General features: G+C 33.5%; 1 non-coding gene across 1 annotated transcript; it reads left to right on the forward strand.

The window, feature by feature from the left end:
• The first annotated feature begins 1,474 nt into the window (after nt 1-1,474).
• LOC131181753 (small nucleolar RNA R71) lies at nt 1,475-1,581 on the forward strand. Its single transcript, XR_009150232.1, has one exon. It is a non-coding gene; the product is annotated as a small nucleolar RNA R71 (small nucleolar RNA).
• The last annotated feature ends 12,912 nt before the right edge of the window (nt 1,582-14,493 follow it).

Raw genomic sequence — 14,493 nt, forward strand, 5'->3', positions numbered from 1 at the left:
GCGGTCACCCATCACTGCGGTGCCGGCTCGTTTAACTTAGCTTCATTTTCTCTCTTTCATTTTTCTTTGATTTTTCTTGTATTTTCTTTTTTATTTATTTCATCAATATATGTCTGTTCACTATCACTGAAGTGTAGTTCCTGACATCCCGACTTGCCTGGACTGATATTAGGCTACTGGAGCAATAGAACGTACAGAACACGTACAGTGAGGATGTTACAGTCTCTCCGTGACAGTCGTCTTTTTTTCAACCCCTCTCTTTTGACGTTTTCTTTTCTATTTATATTGGTTGCTCTAGGGTTAGGTTGCTCTGAGTCCAAAGGGCCTTAGGAGTCTCGTTTTTATCTGAAAATAAGAGGGAAATTAGAGTCATAAAACTAGCTGCAGCATAGTACACGGCCCGTGTGTCACTATACAGGTCCCGCAAAATAGGGTCGTGTAACTTGCTGGAGGAGAATCGCGTGGTCTTGTTTTGGCACAGAAAGTTACATGGGATTATGCCAACTACACGGGCCTGATTACATGGGCTATGTACTATTGTTCCCATAAGTTTCTTCAAACTTGCGCTCAACAGAGACTTACACGGGTCCCTGCAGATTACATGGGTCTGATTACACGACTTGTGTACTTGTGTTTTTCATCGATTCTCTTGGCTTTCTTCTAGCAGAGATTTACACGGGTTTGGGGCTTAGTTTACACGACCCGTGTACTTTGTATCAGCAATAATTCTCTGTCTCTTGACTCCTCTAAGCTTTTTTTGCACTCCTATACTTTTGTAGCTTCACCCAAACACCTGAAATGATGCAGAAAACATGGAATTAAGGGCTTTACAATAGAAATTACGAAAACTAATGAAATCAACTATTATGCATGAAAATACTTGCCTAAATACTATGAAATAGAATGTAAATGTGCTTAAAAACATCTATACAATTCAAGTGTATCAGGCAGAGGTGGTTGATTCACTTATGGTCTTTGCTGTTGGTATCAATTTTGCACCGGTTGATTCCCATAACTCAAGTTGGGATAATCTCACCATCCTGGATTATAAGTACTAGAATAGGGATCATACCTGCATTGTGGCTGTCCATAATATCCTACTGCATTAAAATGTTGCACTGATTCATCCTCTTGTAACACAGGACACATATCAATAGCATGACCCAAACCCGAACCCGAACAAATTCCACATACTTTAACAGTTTGCATGTTCCCTACAACCAACTGCCTCACCAAAGAAGTTAAATCAGAGATTTGTTTCTCAATGTTAGATGTACTTACCTCATTAACCTTCATAGGTGAGTGATCCATTTTCATTCCAAACTGCTGAGAATTTTCTGCCATGTTAGCAATCAGCCTCCTTGCCTCTTCTGGTGTCTTGTCAACCAAAGCTCCTCCACTAGCAGCATCTATCATACTGCGGTCCATTGGTAGAAGTCCCTCATAGAAATATTGAATCAACAACTGCTCACTTATTTAATGATGGGGACAGCTTGCACACAGTTTCTTAAATCTCTCCCAGTACTCATACAAACTCTCTCCATTGTACTGGCGGATGCCACAAATTTCTTTTCTTATGTTGGTAGCACGGGAAGTAGGAAAATACTTCTCCAAAAATATCTGCTTCATTCCATTCCATGAGTTAACAGATCCAGAAGGAAGGTAATACAACCAATCCTTAGCTGTACTTTCTAGTGAGAAGGGAAAAGCTCGAAGCTTGATTTGATCCTCTGAAACTTCTTGAGGTTTTATGCTAGAACACACAACATGAAATTCCTTTAGATGCTTATGTGGATACTCACCTGCAAGACCATGAAACTTAGGCAACAAATGGATTAGTCCAAATTTCAACTCAAAAGCAACATTTAAAGCAAGGTATTGAATACACAAAGGTTGTTAGTTTAGATCAGGAGCAGCCAACTCTTTTAGAGTTCTAGCAACCATGGTTTCGTTTTCAGAATTTGATTCTGAATCTAAATCCAAACTTAATTCCCTTGGAGATTGGACTCCTTTAGATGTACTCGGAATTAGCCTACCTTGCTTAGCCAATTTTCTCAACTGTTTAGTTATTTTTTCTACTTCTGGATCAAAGATCAACTCACCAGATTGAGAAGTTCTTGTCATAAACAAAGAGAAATCAAAGTAAAAACAGAAAAATGCCTCAAAACCCTAGAAAACAATCGAATTTGGCCTCAAGAGGGTGGGGCCAAAGAATCCTATAGATTGATAGGTCTTGATCAGAGCATCGTTTCCTTCAAAATAGGTATGGGCCACCCTCCAAATTCAACCAAAATTCTTAATGAACAGTAACACTGAATAGTAACACAGTAATATTTTTTTTCTTTTTCAAAAACCTGAAAATAGCAATAACTCAAAAATTAATAACAGAATATTCTAACACAGAAAACACGAAATCCAATGAATTTCAGTTTCCCGGCAATGGCGCCAAAATTCTTGATGGGTGTCGAATCCACCAGAAACTAAATTAACTGAAATTACCAATTATAAAATATTTTCTGTAGTAAGTGGTAAATCCAGGTTGAACCCTGGAGACTGAATTATTAAATTTCATGCACTTGTGTAATGGAAAACGGAAGAAACAAAGATTGTGGGGGTTTTGTAACACAAAATCAGAAGAACTCAGAAATTCAAGAAATAAATATGAAAATCTCAATTTAAACAAACTTCAGTCCTAGGTAATTCACATTCCAATGCATTGATTTGATCATAGACAAAAGAAATACGATCATATCTTATTGAATACTTAACGTAGATTTACCAAACAGCGAGGTAAACCCCTAACTTCCCTATACTTATCAATTCGAGCCCAGCACTCTTACTGACTCTAATTATTAACTGAGTTGGTATTAAGCAATTCTCATCAAATTAATAACTGCTTTAAGAAAAGGAAGTAGTTAAGCTGAACAACAATTTATGAAGCATAAATTATTTAATCCACCCTATTGTTTCCTTAGGTTATTATTGAAAACTGGGATCATAATCAATAAAACCTAATTGCTACTCATGTTCAATCTTACACAACAATTACGGATTATGAAGATGAACTAGCAATTGATCTCATTTAACAATTAACTAATAGGCCTTTTTAGCAAATCATTCAATAGATCAAAGACAAAGAAATCAGAAAACAATAGATATTCAAAAGACATAAATTAAATTAAGAACCTGGTCTCACAAATCAAGCAAAAGAACTTGAATTCCTTGAACTGAATTAAAAACTTAGCCACTCATATTCATGGCTTACAGAAAATTAAAGAAGAAAAAGAAGAGTTCTCAAAGACGAATGTAAAGGCTGCTGAATGGTATTAGAGGCTGAAGGTCTGCCGTCTCTTCTATTTATAATAAATGGTCTAGGGTTATGTTTTTAGAGTCTTTGCCAAAAATTGCAACTAGAGCAAAATCAGGAAACTGATTGTCAACGGATACACGACCCGTGTATCACTACACGGCCCAGGGTCGTGTAACTTACTGGAGCTGAGTGGGTAGGTTTTGTACTAGCACAGAAAGTTACACGGGTCTCCAAGATTTACACGGGTCAAGTTACACAACCCATGTACTTTGTCTCTTCCTTGGTTCTCTGGATTTCTTATGGAAGAATGTTACACGGGTCTATGGCTGTGTTTACACGACCCGTGTACTTTGTTTCTTTAACGCTTCTCAATCCTTCAACCTTTCCAAGCTTCCTTCCTCACTTCTATGTTCTGGGACTTCACCAAAACCCTGAAAAATAAAGCAAGAACCAAATTAATGCTAATGCTAACAATTTCTCTATTAACACAATTATTTCAATAACTCTCTAAACATATGCCTAGATGATAAATATACTTAACCAACTGAATTAAACATAAAAACATACTAGAAACACTAAATGTGATGGGAGTAAAATTAATAAATTATGCACTTATCAGCAATCCTTAGCACAATGACCAGTCCCTCCACAATTAAAACATGCTCCTATAGCTCTATAACATACTTCACTATGTGGTTTACCACAAGTCTCACAAAGTCGATCCGACAGCATATTTCTATGTGTTTGCTAAGTTTGCTAATCGAATCAGGGTGGTTTTTGTCCAGAAGATCTACCTCTACCCAATTCACGTGAGCTAGATCCTCCAAAATGTTTTCTCTTTCTCGAACTACTTTCTGTAGTTTGACCAGTAGCTTTTTCTATTTTCTCTTTCTCTTCTATACTCTTTTTTACTGCCCCTTCTGATTCTATCCTTTTCAATTCTAGGGCTTGTGAAATCAATTCAGAAAAATTCTAGTGTCATTCTCAAGCTAGGCCTCAACCCAGTCTCAAACCTCTTACACTGGTCTTTGGTGGTGGTGACCAAGCTTCCGGCATAGTAGCTTAGTCGAGAGAAATCCCGCTCATACTCTGCTATAGTTCTGTCCCCTTACTTCAGACTTAAAAACTCTTGCAGCTTCATGTCTACATAAGTATCGAAAACCCACTTTTGCCGAAATTCCCTTAAAAATTCTGCCCATTTGAAGACTGGTGGCTCTACCAGGCTGTGGGAGATGGTCTTCCACCACTCATATGCATCCCCTTGTAGAAGTGATATTGAATATTCGAACTTCAGCTCTTCAGCACACTGTAGTTTTCTGAAAACCCATTCCATCCTCTCTAACCACTATTCTGCTTCTAGTGGATCCACTGTTCCTTTGAATTCTGTAGCCCCAAATTTCATTAACTTCTCATATTGTCTTACTGGGGGATGTGGTTGTGCTGTAGGAGCTTGTGTCTAAGCTTGTGTTGGCAAGTTTCCCGCTATTTATTGAAAGTACGCAGCCATCTGCTGTGCAAACTAAGCAGGAAACTGCGGTGCTTGAGGAGGAGTTGGAGTGGCTAACCCACTCACATTCTGGATTGCTGGGGCTTCTCCTTGGGCCTTAGCCTCGACAGATTGCTCTACGGAATGATCTCCCTCTTCCATTCCATTTTTTCAGAAATTTTCTACTCTCTCATAACTAACACAAGGAGGTTGACCTCTGTTAGTGCATATTCATACTGTAAATGTGTCATATGTATCAAACATTTGAGCAGTTGTATTTACCGACAAAATATTTCAAATTCATAGTTCAAAATTTATTTAAAAACCATTGCTCTGATACCACTAAACATGTCATACCCTACTCCTCAGTAAGATGTAATATGATCCCGTAGTACATCTAATGATTTACCGTACTTTGCCTACCGGTAACCCATTAAATATACTGCAAGAGATTTTAAAACAATTTTCTTACTTTTTAGAAGTAGTGAGCATCTTCTTACATTTACTAGTAGTTTAAAAACTAGTTCAAATTTTTGTCCATTTTATTTTTACACAAATTTTAGAAAATTTTCGACAAAGTGCCGTCCGTATTTTAAGAAAACAGTTCTTCAAAAACCTGTAAAAATACTTCCAATATCTCATTTCATCAAACTCATTACTACTTCAACACTATTCAACATTGTTTCTCAATTCAATTGTCATCAAAAACAACACTCAATAATTTCATTCATTTTTCATTAAAGTAAAAACAATTTACATTCATCAACCAAACTTTACATTAGCAAAACCAAAACAATATTATTACAACTTAATGTACAACTGCTCAATTTTACATTAACACATATGACACTAAACTATTTACATCAAACTAAACTACAAGTGTATAACTAAATACCCATACAAAAGCCTCCGTGTAGTCCCAACAATCAGTAGCTCACTCTACTGCTTTTTCCTTGTCTCTATCTGCGATAGCAAAGAAAGCTATAGCTGAGTATAAAAACACTCAGTGATGCACAATAAAATATAAAATGCAAAATATAAAATATTTGTCATTAATTCACAGTTCAAATATTTCACAATCACATTTCACAATTTTTCAAATCACATTTATAACAAATCACAATTTAAATATTTCACAATTTTCAAAGCTTAATATAATACAATTTGATCAAACAATTTAATAATCATAGTGTTGCCAATCAATAACACAACGTAGGTCATGACACAAAATTTTCAAACATGTCGTGTGTACATCACGACAAGGCAAACTCACCTCATTAATCAAAATCAATGAGGGAGGTGGCTAGCTAGCTAATAAGTACTCATCCAAACTCACCTCAGACTGGCAAGCCAGAGAAGGAGGAATATAGTCAAACTCACCCCATAAATGGAGGAGTAACATAGTGATATTGTCATGCCAAGTGTGAATCAAAAATAATTTAAATCAAGTTATTCAAACATTTCACGCAAAATACAAATCAATTTCCAATTCAAATTTCTATTTATAAAATGGCAACACAGCATTTCTCGAAACCCATAATTAGTACAACTAATTCATAATGCATAGCTAAATAAGTTTTCAATTAGAAAACGATAAATTAAAGTTTATTGTGCACAAACCTGATGTGAGTAGCTTCTAGGCCTTGACTCAGTTTGCCCTATTCTTTTCCAGGTCTTTTTCAGCTGAAACACGCAATTTGTAGTGTTTCTGTATCTTATTTCATAATAAATTCAATAATTGATTCATATATACTTAATTCTAGCCCCAATATACTAAAACTAACGTTTTTGGAAATTTTCATTTCAGAGTTACTATTTACGATACTATTCAAGTCAATTTATTGACTTTCTAATGCTTAATAGATATGGAAATTCTAATTTCACCCACATACCATATTTTGGTTACCTAACTTATTGGTTTTGGTTGTTTTCCTCAAATCTTAAGTCTCTTATGTGAAATTCCAAAATTTCAGATTTGGTGTCCTGTTTTACACTGTTCCATTGGTCAAGCTGCTATGGTAATTTGGCTAAATTTTCTTCATAGAAGTTATTCCTTATTGTCTTAATTTATTTCCCTTTTTGAATCACTCCATTTGGAGTTTTGTAGCCCTAGTTATAGCCATTTGAACATGGCTAGCCAGACTTGGTGTTACCCAGAATTCTGGGCAAATTCTTGGTTATTGGCAGTTTTTTTGGGTTGACTGTAGGTGGTTTTTCAAATAGGTTATGGTCAAATTTTGGGTTTATTTTCTTCATGAAAGTTGTAGCGCTATGTCTCAGCTTTCTATCGGTATAAAATTCAGGTCATTTGAACCTTCCTAGACCAAGTTATGGTCATTTACGTAACTACTGTTCATTTGGTCATTTTGCACAGGGCAGTGTGCCCAATTCCAGATTTGGCCTAATTGTTCACTAAGTTATGGTCACTTTCTAGGCATAATTCCTAAATGAAAAATGTGTCATTTTGTGTCTAGTTTCATTCTCAATTGACCTCGCACCAATTGGGTTGGTAAATTTTCAGTTTTGATCCCTGAAAGGGACCTAGGTCAAGCTGCCTGCAGATTGACCCTCACCTATCCGAATTGGAACTTGTTTCCAACAATTCATACACACCAAAAATAGTCACAATTGACCATTTCTCAACTCAAATAAGGTCAACTACATCAATTGACCAATTCTCAACTTTTTTCTTCAATTTTTCACATGCTCAAAACCCTAGCTACACATAAAGTTTAATCTAATGCATTCAAAGTGTACATTCATGATCTATACACCTAATTCACATCAAATAACCATTCAAAACCATTTAACTCATTCATATCAAACCCTAACCCTAGCTGGATGAAATTCATGTTTGGTCCCTCAACAATTGTTTTTGTTTGATTTTAAGTTGATTTCTAGTTTAATTGAGCTACAAACACAACATATAAACTAAGATTTTTAAATTCAATTACTTACCTCCACTTGAATTTCAATTTTTCAATTTCTTCCCTTTTTCTCTTTTCTTTTCTTCTTCAATCACCTTCTCAAGTTGGTCTAGCAAGTTTTAGTGGGGAATTTTGGGATCAAAGTAGGTTTTAGTGGTTAGAATCAAGCTTGGACTCAAGCTTTAATGGTGGTTCTATAATGGTGGTGTGAGAGAGAGGAAGGGCGGCCACTTGGGAAGAAGAAGAGTAATTTGATTTTTCTTTTTCTCTTCCTTTTTGTTATTTTATAGATAATTAACTTAATTGACTTGGTCAATATTTGTAGGAAAAATTAAATTGGATTTTTGACATCACCCATGATGTCATCCAAGTGATGTAAGCATGATGTAATAAACTTTTTTCAATTTTCTTTTTCTTTTGTATTTATTTTTCTATTAGTTCTTTAATTTAATTCTCAATTCCCAAAGATTCATTTCTCCGATTTTATTGGATAGTTAGGTCAGCTCTAGGGGTGAATTGACTAAATCGCTCCTCGCCGGTTCAATCCTGTTTGTAAGTTATTTGATATTTCTTCCAGATCCCTAACCTAATTATTTGACCTGCTTAATAATTATTTTCTGTGATTTTCTCTTTTTCACTGTGTTTGCAATGATCCTAAGGACTGCAGCGTCACATTTTACGGTTCGAAATTTGAGTTTAGACTAACCTCGCAGTCATTCCCGAGAAGGTCACCCATCGATGTAACTCTCGGCTCATTTAACTTTTTATGCTTTATTTTTCTTCTTTATACTTAACTATATGGCAATTACTAATTATTTATATTCAGGGCTTAATTAGGAGTCTTAGACGTGATTCTAATCCCCTTAATTGTCCATACTGATACCGGTCACCGAAATAGTAAAATGTATTAGACTATGCCAATAGGGGTGTTACAAATAATCACTAATCCAATGATATGTAATGCCCATATAAGAATGCATTTGCCAATGATCACTCTAAATAGAAACTCGTGCATTCATATTTAAAAAAATTTCTTGTTAATTTTTTTCTTTTTCTAAATAAAGAAAAAACTGTGCATTTTGAAGTACTTCTAGAAATACGTTTTGCATTAGGATTTAAAGCATTTTGACAATTGTGACACCCCTTACCCGTCTACAGTATATCCGGGTAAGATATGTCACACGGTGTACCGGCACACTCTATTTTTTTCCTTAATTAATTTTTTTGTCATAGTTTTGAATATAGTTTATGGAATATAATTTATTTAAGCCATTTATCAAAATTATTATTTATTTGAGGTTCCGAAAATTTTAAAGAAAATCCGACAGAGTACCGGCTAAAAATGGAGAAAACAGTTCTTCGGAACCTGTGAAAAACACTTCCAATATTTATATCTCATCACTCTCAAACTCCAATATCAAATCTCAACATTTTTCAATTTCATTTCTCAATCATTCATCTCATAATTTTCTCATATATCAAATCTCATTCATATATCTCAATTTTATATTCATTTCCATGCATTATCTATATATTTCAAATCTGTCTTCAAATCCATACAATCTCATTCATGCTCAAATCACATAAGTAAAATTTTCAAATTTCATTAATTTACATAATTTCATAATTTACATGATATATAAATTAATTACATATGAAAAAACTAATTTATTAATTTACATCACATTCCTATTAATTACCTGTTCATAATCTACATTATAATACAATATCTAGCATTTTATACAAAATACAAAATATGATCTATATGGGCCCTATCTACATGCATTGCTGAGGAGGTGACAACCTTGAATACTTCAGACACTTCTGCAGATCAGAACTCCCAAAATTTCCAGTCAAACGTCCATTGGGTTCTAGCTTCAGTACCTACGCGAAGGAAACAATTCCATCGCGCTAAGCATTGCTGCTTAGTGGTGCAATAATATAATAAGGAAATAATATACAAATAAAGATAGAAATAAAACATAATTCAAATAATTAAGATTTGTTTATTCTTCACATGCCGTTTCTAAAATTTAATGTGTTATATCCTAATTTAGTCTTCTTTGAAAGTGTTTATTTGCCAATGTACAGTAATAATGTACAAAGAAAAATGATTTGAAAATAATAAATTTATGCTTATATTGTTATGTAAGCACATTTGCAATATTTATTTATGTTATAATTTTCTTTGCTAATCTTTTAGCATTTTCTCTATACTTGCTAGGTTGTCTCAGATTATTTCATAATAAGTAAATTTTGATATCTGTCCAGTTCATTTCGATTCTTTCTAATAAATAACTATCTTAATTTATTTTAGGTCATCTTACTCATTTATTTTATTTAATTTCTAATATTTTTAATTGCTAATATTCTTAACTTATCTCAATAAATTACACTGCCCAAGTAACCTACGACAGGCTGACTAAACTGGATAACGGGTCGTTGGCACTGGACACCGCGGTGCCTTGGGCCGTCATACCATGGGACGCAGAACGTCAACCACGTATGCAGTCAGTATGGCTAAAAAGCCATGATAACACATAATCGGGCATAAAAGCCATGAATGTTGGCATAAAGCCATGAATACGGGCATAAAGCCATGAATACAGGCATAAAGCCTTTCGCGATCGCTAAAACAATACCCTATTAGCATGCCAATCTATCCAATCTGACACACGTGTCTAGGCAATACAAGGGCACATAATATCATTAAATATTAATATATTGTGTTTTATGAATTCATTATTTCATGAGAAATTTCAATTATAATTCATACATTCATTTGATCATTTATATGATCACAATTCACATCAATTATCCTTTTATACCATTGTACTCAAAATACTTCTCCTTTCTATAATAATGAGAACTAATGTCTCATTCATACATTAATATAGTTCATTTATTCATTCATTATGTTATTCTTATTGATCACAATTCTAAACAATGGTTCACATGTACCATTGTATTCAAAACATTTTCCTTTCTCATTTATACATTTAAGAATCTACTTATGTAGTCACAATTTTATATTTCAAGTTGAGATATTAATATTTTATGAATTCCATTTGTGATGGGCGTATAAGCCCTAACTATCTATTCACATCAATTAGGTGACTTATTTTTCATGTTTCAAGTAATCCATGAATATTTCATGGATTTCAAATTTATGGTCTTAATTTCCTTTTAACAATTTTGACTAAGATACATAGTCCACATTTGTCATACAATTCTAAGCATTTAAGCTTAGAATTGGTTCTAGGTCTTCATCTTAGTTTGTTACTCATTTTTATTACTATTCACCTTACTAGTCAACCAAAATGTTGACTTTTTCATACTTAAGGGATATGTTAATTCTAATTACACCAAGATCCCACATTTTGAGTTTTACATTTACTAGTATTAATTGCCAATTGCAATTTAAAGTCCCCTAGATGCATTTCTAATTTCAAATTTTGAATTTCAAGTTTTGGTGTCACTATTCACCTCATTGGTCAACAAAAATGTTGACTTTTGGATAAAAAATAGGTGTATTGGTTTTAACACCCCAAACATACCACATTTTGTATTGAAAACTTGTTGGAATTGATTGCCATTACCATTTCTATGCTTAAAACCAAAAGGGCAGAATTTTCAGTTTTTGAAGCCTAATTTTACTGTTCCATTAAGCCCTATTGCAGTGGGAATTTGAGGAAATGGTAAACATGAAAGTTGTTCTTTATTTTGTCTAGTTGAATTTCCTTTTTTGAATCACTCCATTTGGAGTTTTGTAGCTCCAGATATGGTCTAAAAACCACAGCTGGCCGGATTGCCAAAACTGCAGAATTACCAAATCTACAGTAACATGAATAGTGACTGTGACTGCCATTTGGGTTAGGTTCTGGCCATAATTTGGGGTAGGTTTCTTCATGAAAGTTGTTTGCCTAGGTCTTAACTTGTTTCTGTAAAAATTTCAGGTCAATTGACCATTTCTACAGTGAGTTATGGCCAAATGAACAGTTACTGTTCATTTGGTCATTCTGCAAAATTGGCTTGCAGGGTACCCGATTGGGGCCAACTTTTGGTCCACTTGCTTTGGTCTTTTGGGCATGGTTTCTTCAGCAAAAATGTGTCATTATAAGTCTAGTTTCATGTCCAATTGGCCAAACACCAATTGGACCAACACAGCCAAAGATATGGTAGTCCAAGTGGGCTGGAATCACAGCCACCCTGCTGCACTCATTAGGCAGCCCACCAATTCAGTTTGCATCACTCTAAATCTCTTCAAATTATGGTGAACTTGCCTCAAATGGTCACTAATTGACCATTAAAATGTTCTTTCACAATTTCATAAGCTAAATCCAAGTTTCACTCCCAAACCCTAGCTCATTTTCAAGGATTACACCAATTACCTTAGTTAGCACACCAATTCATCATACATATATATATATATACCTTAAACATCATCTTTAGTCCACTCTAAGTCCATCAAAAACACTTAATCTTGTTCCTCCCTAGGGCTGCCAAAATTCATTGTATACATACACATAAATTTCATTCATTTAATTCACAAATTCTTGCTTATTTTAGGTCTCTAATCATGGAAAGAGAAAGATGTATGCATAATAGGCACTAACCTCTTGTAGGGCAGAATTTTCCCAAGCTTTCTTTCACTTTCTTCTCTTCTAATGGCTGCCCAAATTTAGCTCTAGTGATAAGGAAAATTTTTTGTGAAGAGAGGGTGAGGTTTTGGTGTAGTTGGCTATGGAATCAAGCTCATTTGGAGCTTTAATGGTGGTTTTCCTCTTTTTGTTTTCTTTGGTGCGGGAATGAAATGAAGGGGCTGCTGCTTTCTTTAATTTTTTTGGTCATATTTATCTCTTTTTATTTGTTAATTAAATGTTTGTTTAAATGTGATTGGTGGTAGCTTTTTAAATGACATCATCATATGTCATAATTTGCTTTTTATTTCATTTTTCTTTTCTTTTCATCACTACTCATTTTCACTTTAATTTTTAGTAATATTTATTCATATTTTAGACCATAATAATTATTTACTCAACTGGACAAGTCGGCCAAAAATCGTCTCTGAAGGCGAAATGACCAAAATGCCCTCCGTTTGGCTTAACGGGTCAAAATTGTCTGTACCGATTGAAAAAATTTTCTAAATATTTTCTTGGCATTCTAATGCCATAGGAACCTTAATGACCCTTCTCTGAAGTCCCAATAATTATTTTATGAATTTTTCCCCGGGTCTAGGGCTCCTCGTTGCGAGAACCGCAACTTCCCTCTGGTTACCCATCGCTTGGGCACTGGCTCGTTTAACTTGGTTGTGTTTTATTTCTAAAATTTTTCCTAAATTTTTCTTATTAATATTTGAGTTAATTATGGTTCCTGACTTTAGTTTAAATATTTTTCTGGACGTTCTAGCTATCCGGATCGACACCGGTCACCGGAACAGTAGAATGTACGGAGTTGCTACTGGGAGGGTGTTACAACAATAATTAATAAAACTAAGTTTTTCTCTAAAACTAAATAATAAATGCTCAATACAAATCATTTTTGCTAATTCCTCTTTATTTTTATGATTAGAATATTGAAATAAAGATTAAGATTTAGAATTTGTGTACTCAGGTATTTGAGTTTGAGACTTATCATACCCAATTTTGATCGAATGTTTTGCTCCAAATGCCTCTTGAATATGCCATATCGACCTTCCATTTTGAACTTGTAGACTTAGCCATAGTAGTTACAAATTACATCAAATGTATTTTCAGATCTTCCTTTTTTTGCAAAGTGGACTTTGAAAATATCGAAAGTGAGTGTTTTTTTTGCCTTATCTTCCTCAATTTATTGATGTTGGCTTTCTTGAGTGTGATGGAATAACTCTTGAACTTCAATATCATCATTATCATCCTCAATTTTCTCTATTATGTTATCTAAATCAACTGTAGTAGGCTCATTTAGATTTGGGTAGATTGATTCCCCAACCTTATTCTTTCCCTTGCTACTTGATGAACTTCCAAATCTACTACTTGCCATTTTCTCAAAAAAAATGGTATGATAATATGATGAAATTTGAAAATAAAAAGAAAAATAGTATAGAAGACAACAAAAAATAGAAGGTACTAGAAAATTGAAAAAAAAATGTAGAAGATAAAAAAAAATAAAGATACTAGAAATTTGAAAATAAAAAAATAGTGTAGAATATTAAATAAAAAAAAATAGAGATACTATAAATTTTTATGAGGATATAAAAAAATAGAGTAATAGAGAAAATATTGAATAATAATAATAATAATAATAATAATAATAATAATAATAATAGTAATAGTAATAGAGTTATTGAGTAAAATAAGAGGGCATTAGATTTTTTTTATGAGTGTATTAAAAAATAAAATGTAGAAATTTAGAGCATATTGAGAATTAAATAGAAACTTGAGAATAATTGTATGGAAAATTTGAGAGATTTAAAAGAATTTGAAGAGTTATGTGAATGAATTAAGCGGATGAGTTGGGGTATTTATAGAGTTTTTACAAATTTTTTAATTTTAAGATTATCTCTAAAAATTAACTTTTTTTTTTACTGTTATTGGGGGTCAAAGAGTAATTTTACAATTAAAATTAAAAAAATATATATATAATGGTTAAAATTTTTTAATGTTTGAAATAAAAAAAATAATGATAAAACTGTTTGAAGGACTTATAATTTATAAATAAATATATATTTTTTTAAAATATTGAAGTGACTTGTGAATGAGCAATCGAATGGTCATTGCAATCATCAAGGA

Source organism: Hevea brasiliensis, chromosome 7 (assembly GCF_030052815.1).
Source record: "Hevea brasiliensis isolate MT/VB/25A 57/8 chromosome 7, ASM3005281v1, whole genome shotgun sequence".
NCBI lineage: Eukaryota > Viridiplantae > Streptophyta > Magnoliopsida > Malpighiales > Euphorbiaceae > Hevea > Hevea brasiliensis.